The sequence below is a fragment of the Cupressus sempervirens genome, chromosome 10 (genome assembly GCF_028749045.1).
Source record: "Cupressus sempervirens isolate cs-2001-9-10 chromosome 10, ASM2874904v1, whole genome shotgun sequence".
Taxonomy (NCBI): Eukaryota; Viridiplantae; Streptophyta; class Pinopsida; order Cupressales; family Cupressaceae; genus Cupressus; species Cupressus sempervirens.
Window position 1 is genome coordinate 789,529,154 of NC_143127.1, and position 7,935 is coordinate 789,537,088.

Genomic DNA, 7,935 nt, shown 5'->3' on the forward strand with positions numbered 1-7,935 from the left:
CCTGTCAGTATGGCGCCAAGCCCACTTAACAGAATGAACTTTACTATTACCCTTGCCATCAAACCAAAGAAATTGTCTGATGGATTTCTGAATTTCAGCAATCTGATAGTTATTAAAACACCAAGCAGAAGAATAGTAAATAGTGTAAGAGGACAAGATTTTTTAGCACACCTGAAATATGCCAGCCAAAGATAGTGCCCTGTTATGCCATTTATTCAACTTATTATCAATCTTCACTTTAATCAATGACCACATGTCTTTGAGGTCAGGCTCAACAGAGAAAGGTATGCCAAGATATCTAGTAATCCTCTTAGGAACTCCCCATTGAAAGTTATATTGAAGAAACCAATCCAAAGGCCGTTCATCCCAGCCTAAACAAATTGATTTAGATTGGGATATCTTGGCCCCAAACAAAAGGCAAAACAGATTGAATTTCTCTTGCATGTTCTTAAAGTTGTTCTTTGAGAGTTCTAAGAAAAGAGCGGTATCATCCGCAAATTGACAATTGATGAGCTCCTCATTATTGGGCAAATAAATGCCCCAGACTTCCTGAGATAAGGAGTTATCTCTAAGGATATAATACAGAGCCTCTGAAGCAATAACAAAGAGAGCGGGAGCCAAAGGGCACCCTTGCCTGATAGATCTTCCAAGAGAGAAGGGGGTAGAAAGCATACCATTTACCTCCACCTGAGCAGAGGCGTCTTTAAGAAGCAGAGCCACAATATTATTAAAAAAAGGAGGGAAGCCAAAAGCATCCAGCATCATGAGAATAAAATTCCATTCAACCCTATCATAGGCCTTCTCAAAATCTAAAAGAAGCATGGCAGAGTTCTGATGAGAGTATCTAGACCAGTCCATAGCCTCCCAGCTGGTTGTGAGATTCTCAAGGATATACCTACCCTTAATGAACCCAGTTTGGGTAGAATTAACAAATTTAGGCAGGATATTGACCAGTCTAAGAGCCATAATTTTCGCTAGAATTTTATAAGAGACGTTCAAAAGGGTAATAGGCCTCCAATTCTTAATAAAAGTCTTATCCCCCTCTTTGGGGAGAAGCTTAATAATCCCTCTATTAATGTCCTGCCCCAAAGTACCATTAATTAAAGCCTCAGAATAAAGATCAAGGAGGTCATTACATATCCAACCAATGTTGGACTTATAAAATTCTACCGAGAAACCATCTGGGCCCGGGGCTCTCTCATTATTGAGAGCTTTTATAGCTCCTTAAATCTCCTCAACAGAGATATTCTTAGCAAGATCAGTGATATCATCCGGACCTAATTTTTTACGAATAAGATTCTTACATCTAATTCTAATCAACTCCGCCTCAGGAGAATCTTCTGAGGCAAAGAGAGTCTCATAATAATTAGCAAAGGCTTGAGTAATAGCCTCAGGATCCGAAATGTCCTGGTTGTCAATAGAAAGTCTATCAACAGATTCTTTAATGCGTTTGTGCTTTAGAAGATTAAAGAAAAATTTTGAGCCTCTATCCCCACATTGGACCCAGTGGGATCTAGACCTGAGCCTGGCTCCCCAAATTCTAAATTGCTGATGTTTTCTAAGGGCATCTTTAGCAACCATAACCTTGGAAAGAAAAGCCATGTTAGAAGAGTCACATTGAATGTTCTCCTCAGTAGCTTGCAACTCAGACGAAAGATGTTTTTCAACAAACCTAAAGTCCTTAGCTTTTTTCTGCCCAATAGTTTGCAAAAAAATCCTCCAAGAAGAGAGATTAGTATTCCATCTATCAATATGGGATAAATGTTGGAGATTAATCTTATTCAATCCTCTAATAATCTGAATAGCAGCTGGGACATCCTCATCCATAAGGAGGCTGGTATTAAGGATGAACTTAAAGCTCTTAGGTCTTTGCTGAATAGGACTACTGATGAAGTTAACCTTAGATAGAATAGGATGGTGATCGGATAACGTAGTAGCGATGACATGAACAATATTGCCAGCACTATCCGAGGGGAAAGAGAAGAAAAGCTTATTGGCCTAGAAGCGGTCAAGCCTGGAGTAAATCCTAGCATTACCCTGTTGAAAGTTGCACCAAGTGTGCCACAAACCAGGATTAACATCCTTTTTTCCAGCAATAGGATCAAAAAGACATTTAGAACTTAAGAACTTATTCTAGAAGGGCCTTTCATTGTCTTTCCAATGAAAGGGATTACCTCCCGACTTGTCCACATGGGACTCAACCATGTTGAAGTCACCACCGAACAACCAAGGGATGTCAGGAAGGTCAGAAATCCATTTCCAGAGCTCAATTATTTCTTTAGGATCATTGGAGGCATAAATAGCACAGTCTCCAAAAGTATTATTATCATGTTGCAAAGTAACCACTATTGACAATGCAAGTATCCCATTTATTATTAATAAGCGAGGCAATTTTGCCTCTACCTCTCACATGGTTAGTGTAGAGTTTAATAGCATCTTTCCAAATATAATTGAGACTAGAATCCAAAGTGAATCCCACTGCCTTAATTTCCTACATCATAAAAAAATCTATAGAATGCAAAGAATTCAAAAACCGCTTAATAACAAATTTCCTATCGGGGGACTCTAAACCCCTAACATTCCATGAAAGGAAGTTCATTGAGAAACATTGTTAAGGGAAGAATCCGCCATATAATCATGCTCAGTTAGAGCTAAGAACCTGTTGGAGGTATCCCCCTGTCTAGCACCTAGCAGTTTATTCTTAGAACCAAGTGGTCTACCTCTCCTTCTGGCAGTAGAGGCACCATAAGTCAAATCATCCTCAGCCTCCACAAAAGAGTCCACTTCCATGGAAGGACCAATTTGGGAACAAGAAGGAACAGGGGCGGCTGGAATGACTTCAAAAGCATATTCCTCACCAATCTCCTGAAAAATCTTTGTGGGGAGTTTCCACACCTGATCAGTAACAAGGGGATTGTTCCTAACTTCCCCTTCCTTGGTTAACTTATGTGAAATGGTCAAGACCGGGTCAAGGGCTACATTAATTTGGTTATCACTATTATCAGGGCGGATAGATTTGGGCACAGACTTATTAATACCTTTCTTCCTCTCTTTTTTTTTAGGAACGGTAGTAAAACCATCATCATTGTTAAGATCTGAAGCAGCATCAAGATTAGGGAACAGTTGACGACCAGCATTAGGATGAGGCTGCACAATAATAGGTGAGAGGGGGTTTGACTCGGTATGGTTCAAAGCGTTGGGGGTTTTTTGAGGGAGAGGCCTTGATGAGGAGGAAGGAGGAGTAGAGAGCTCAAGGCCTTGATGAGGAGGAAGGAGTAGAGAGCTCAAGGGCATTGGTTTGCACTATATTATTAGCAACAGGGAGATTGATATCATCCTTAGGGGAGGTATTAGAGGGATTGGGCTTCTTTTTAATGATAGGACAATCTCTGCGTAGATGCCCTTCCTTTCGGCAGAGAAAACAAGCATTCAGACCCCCCAAAACCTCGACAGGGCAACAAAAAAATTCATTAAGAATATTTATAAAAATATCTGCGGGAATGTCCTTACCAGGGGATAAGGAAATAAGAATTCTGGCGTCCATATGTGGGACGAGCCTCAAAGTTTCATCCACACGGATGATTTTCCCAATGGGTGCAAGCAATTGAGGCAAGAAACGCCATAAAAAAGGCAAAATGTTTTTAACCAGCACCCACCTAGGCGCTGAGAGAGCGAGAACTTCTTCATGGGCCACTTCAGGTGACCAGGCAATGGCCCTAAAAGACGTCGACCTGACATTCCAGTACAATTTCTTAACAACCTCTTTCTGGGCATCATGATTAGCGAAAAAAATGACATATAAACCCTTTTGTAACTGCCTACAGAAAGAAATATGCAGCCCTAATTTATTATTCCAATAATTATGAAACCAATCATCCATAAATTTTCTTGGACATTTTTCTAATTCAACAGCAGAGAAAAAAATCGCAGTGTCTCTAAGTTTGTCTTTCTCTTTCACAATTTCTTCTAACATTTCTGGATTAGGAACAACAGCAAAAGGGTTTAAGGGAGCAGCGGGGATCTTACCTGCTTCGGACGCCCCAACATTATGAGCACTTGAACGTTCAAACCTAGCCCTCACGTTGATGCACGTAGATCGAGCCACGGCCTTAGAGAAAGACCTAAGTCGACCACAGCTGCAAGCGACGAGGGAATGAATGCCACCATTCTGATCAATATTATCAGAAATCGAAGGCAACTTACCTAGTACATACCTAGCGTTCTGGCCATTACTCTCAAGCTCATTAAAACCGCAGTCTTTAATTCTGGTTACGGTAGGAGACACACCCAGATCGAGGGGATGCACGGAGGAGGCCAAGTGTCCATGTGGACTGATGTTGTCGTCGATCACCACCTTGGCGATACCAAGGTAGCCGGAGAAAATTGAAAAGTGATCGCAGAAAGCCACAGAGAGAAGTCACCGTCGAAAAATGAAAAATCAGAGCAAAGCCTTTTTTAAAAAAATTCTTTATCGCTTTTGGCTTTAGAATAAGGGAACACTATGCTGAAATTTTGATCAAGAGATAAATATTGAAAAGTATGTACAATTTTTATCTCTGAAATCGAAAATCTTAATCATGTTCTTGGTGCAAAGAAATGAAATGAGATAAGCTTTTGGTTTCTTATTCTAAAATCAACTACTGATTCTTTCATAGTAAACATTCTCATGGTATTGTGCAAATGTTTATGAATGATAAATTTGCCTCGTAATACTGGTTGCTTTCAAGCATAGTCCTTGATCAGATTTGTTATCGTCCTTATTTACTCAAGAAAGTTGCAAGGTCATATGGTACATTTGTCCTAAACAGCTTTCTGTCAATCTTTAAAGTTTTAGATTATTTATTCGAAAAATCCTTTAAAAATCATACCATATGAAGACTGCCCCTCTAAACGCAGAGGAAGGCCACATGCTAAGGACCTATCCAACTGTTGGAGACATTGATTTGCCACATATTCCATTGGACCAAATCGTATATTTTATAGGTGACAAATCTGTTTACCAAAAAACCTGCAAAGCCTTCCGCGTCATTTAAAAAGTAAAAGGCCTGCTGGGATGTTTGCAGAGGCTAGTTGGCGATGCACAAATTCTTCAGTGTCCCCCTGTCAGCCAACTGCTTTCGTAATTGAGGTAATACCAAAGTCTGCTAGGAAACCCATCCAAAATCGCTAAAAAGCTAACTATTGGAAGCTCCCAAGTATGGAGTAATCATAAACAACAGAAAACAAAATAAAAATTCAAGACCAGGCCAGCGGAAAGGGGGGCAAGAAATCGAAAATCGAATAGGACATTAGTCAAAAGACAGTAAATTTTAGACAAACAATTGACTACTACAAGTTTTAAAATACAAAGCATTATAAATCAATTTAAAGTATGTAAAAAAATTGCAATGTGAATGTTATGGCCTGTCCCAAAAGATTATAGCAGCAACGCCGCATTATCCAGGGCCATAGAATATAACCTTCTACCACTTGGAGGCACTTTTCTCTCTTACGTATAACTGAAAAAAATTGCCGTCAACAAGCAGATCTTTACTGTGTGACGTTCACGAAGGAATATACGACACATGAAAAGTCGCTCCAGGCCGTGAGGACAAAAATATCCCCGTCACATATTATTTATTACATAACTTTTGCAAACCCTAGGCAGAGGCATTTACGCCTTAAAGATGACGCTCTGAGTAGTCTAAATTTCAAAAATCAACCCAGCCAAACATGCATAAACAAAATCATTCAAAAGAATACAGAATATAACCAATAGCATGAATGGATCAGGTAATCTGGCTTTATCTCCGTAGAGAAAGTGCAGCATAGTAGAATCAATGTCGATCATTTGGGGAAAGAATCCTCATTTCCATCCTTACACAACAAAATAAGCATCCAATAGCCAATTTCAAAATTGAAAAAGCGAACAAATAGAGAAACTTTTCAGAAGGTAAACAAAAATACTCATCGACACAAGCAACAAAACCTCCCAAACTATAGATCTGCATCAATGAAAACACCCCAAATCTTTGTCATCGCCTCCTGCACGCTACACCTGCTCGTTTTAAAGAAGGATTTAGAGTTTTCTAATTGCTAGGGTTTCATTCTGAAGCAGGATTTAGGGTTTTCTGGTCAATCTCTAGGTTTGATTTAGCTACGGGGAAATACATACCGAAGAGTGCATGTATTCCCCGTTTCAATGTTGTTTTACCCTACTATGCGTAGTTACAAAGTTTACTACAGCGTTGATTTGAAATTAAGGTAAAATTAGCACTTTCATTAATAAAGTAGAATGGTTATCTCAAATTTGTGTTATGAGGACGTTTTCTTTTTAGAGATTTCATCATATTGCATTATTATATAAACCAATCAAATTTATATTAAATTAGAATTATAGAATTTTATTAAATTTCTATTTGTTAAATGTTTTACTAATCAATTTTTTTAACTTATAATTTTAAATAAAATGTAATATATATATATGACTATTAATAATGTTTAATAATAATTTTATAATTTGATGACTATTATATTTCAATTAAACGTCAATTTTAAATTTCAATTTAATTAGGCAAGAGCCCCTGTCATGTGGGAGGTTCTAGTTCAAATACACTTAACACATAAAAATAATTAATTACAACAAATAAAAATAAAAATAAACGAATTCAATTAAATTAACATTTATCAAAAACATATGCATACTTAAACTTATATTAAAACTTATCTTTAAAGAAATTGTTTTTTAACTTTTGTATCAAATAGAATATTTTATTATTAAAATAAAGAATTAAAAATAATAATTACATAAATATACACAATTTAATTTAAATCTAAATATCTTGCATTCCATATTCTAACCCTATTGTACTGCTCATTTAATATTCTTTTAAGTTTTAACCCCAAAGCTAAAATGGTATTTCTTAATATATGAAATATTTTATAATTAAATATTAAAATTTATTTGTTAGAATGTTAGTTATATTTATTGAGTGGTTGTTTTTCTATCTAATTTTCTATTTATTGTTATAAAAATCATGTTCAATAATGACATTGGACCACTATTTATTATTATAACAATAATTATAACTAGTGACAAGTATTTAACTTTTAAAAACTTGTGTTGGAGAATTAAAATGATGAATTTATCTTTGTTAGAAATAATTATTTTGAAGATAGTTGATGCAAAAGAGTGCAACAAGAAATTAGATACGCATAAGTAGAAGTTAAAATTTACAACAAAATTACATATTTATTATTTTATTTTTAAAATTTCATAACAATGTAGCAGCTTTTTACTTACAATTTATTAGTCCAATATTTTCATTACATCCTTATTATTCATTTTTCCAATGTCCAAATGTGAAATTCAAAATATAAATTAATTTATTTTTTAAATCAATTTATGTACAATAATTGCTAAATTCTTATTGAATACTATCAATTTTTCTATGGGTAAAAATAAAATCCTCCAAGTCCTAATATTCTCCACAAAACTTCCTCGTGAACATGAATTACAATGCTCCTCTTAATCTCTTGTTGGTCATCCATTTTCATTGTGGAAAATATGTTGCAATGGTTGCAAGGTTGTACACAAGTGTTGAAGTGATAATTGCATTCTTCGTCAATGTTTGTTCCATATACTCTGCTTTTCCCAAACACTACTATGAGAGTGGCAAAGGAGGACTTACGAGTAATGAAATTCCTAATAGTGTCTCTATGCAATATGCATTTGTTGCCTTACTTGTAGTTTGTACCATGAAGGCTACATTGGTCGAACTTAGTAAAGGCTTAATATTGAAGATTTTGATATGGACTTTCTTCTTTAACCAACTTATAAATTAATTGTAAGAACAATTGTAATAACAGTGGTACCAACATGGTTATACATTATGTAATAATATTTTTGGAAATTTGTATGGATTGTAAATTGTATTTGTAGCTCTCTTTTTTAAA

General features: G+C 36.0%; 1 non-coding gene across 1 annotated transcript; it reads right to left on the reverse strand.

Annotated features, from left to right (window-relative positions):
* Positions 1-5,763: 5,763 nt before the first annotated feature.
* LOC149536274 (small nucleolar RNA Z103) lies at positions 5,764-5,855 on the reverse strand. Its single transcript, XR_016358217.1, has one exon. It is a non-coding gene; the product is annotated as a small nucleolar RNA Z103 (small nucleolar RNA).
* Between the last annotated feature and the right edge of the window lie 2,080 nt (positions 5,856-7,935).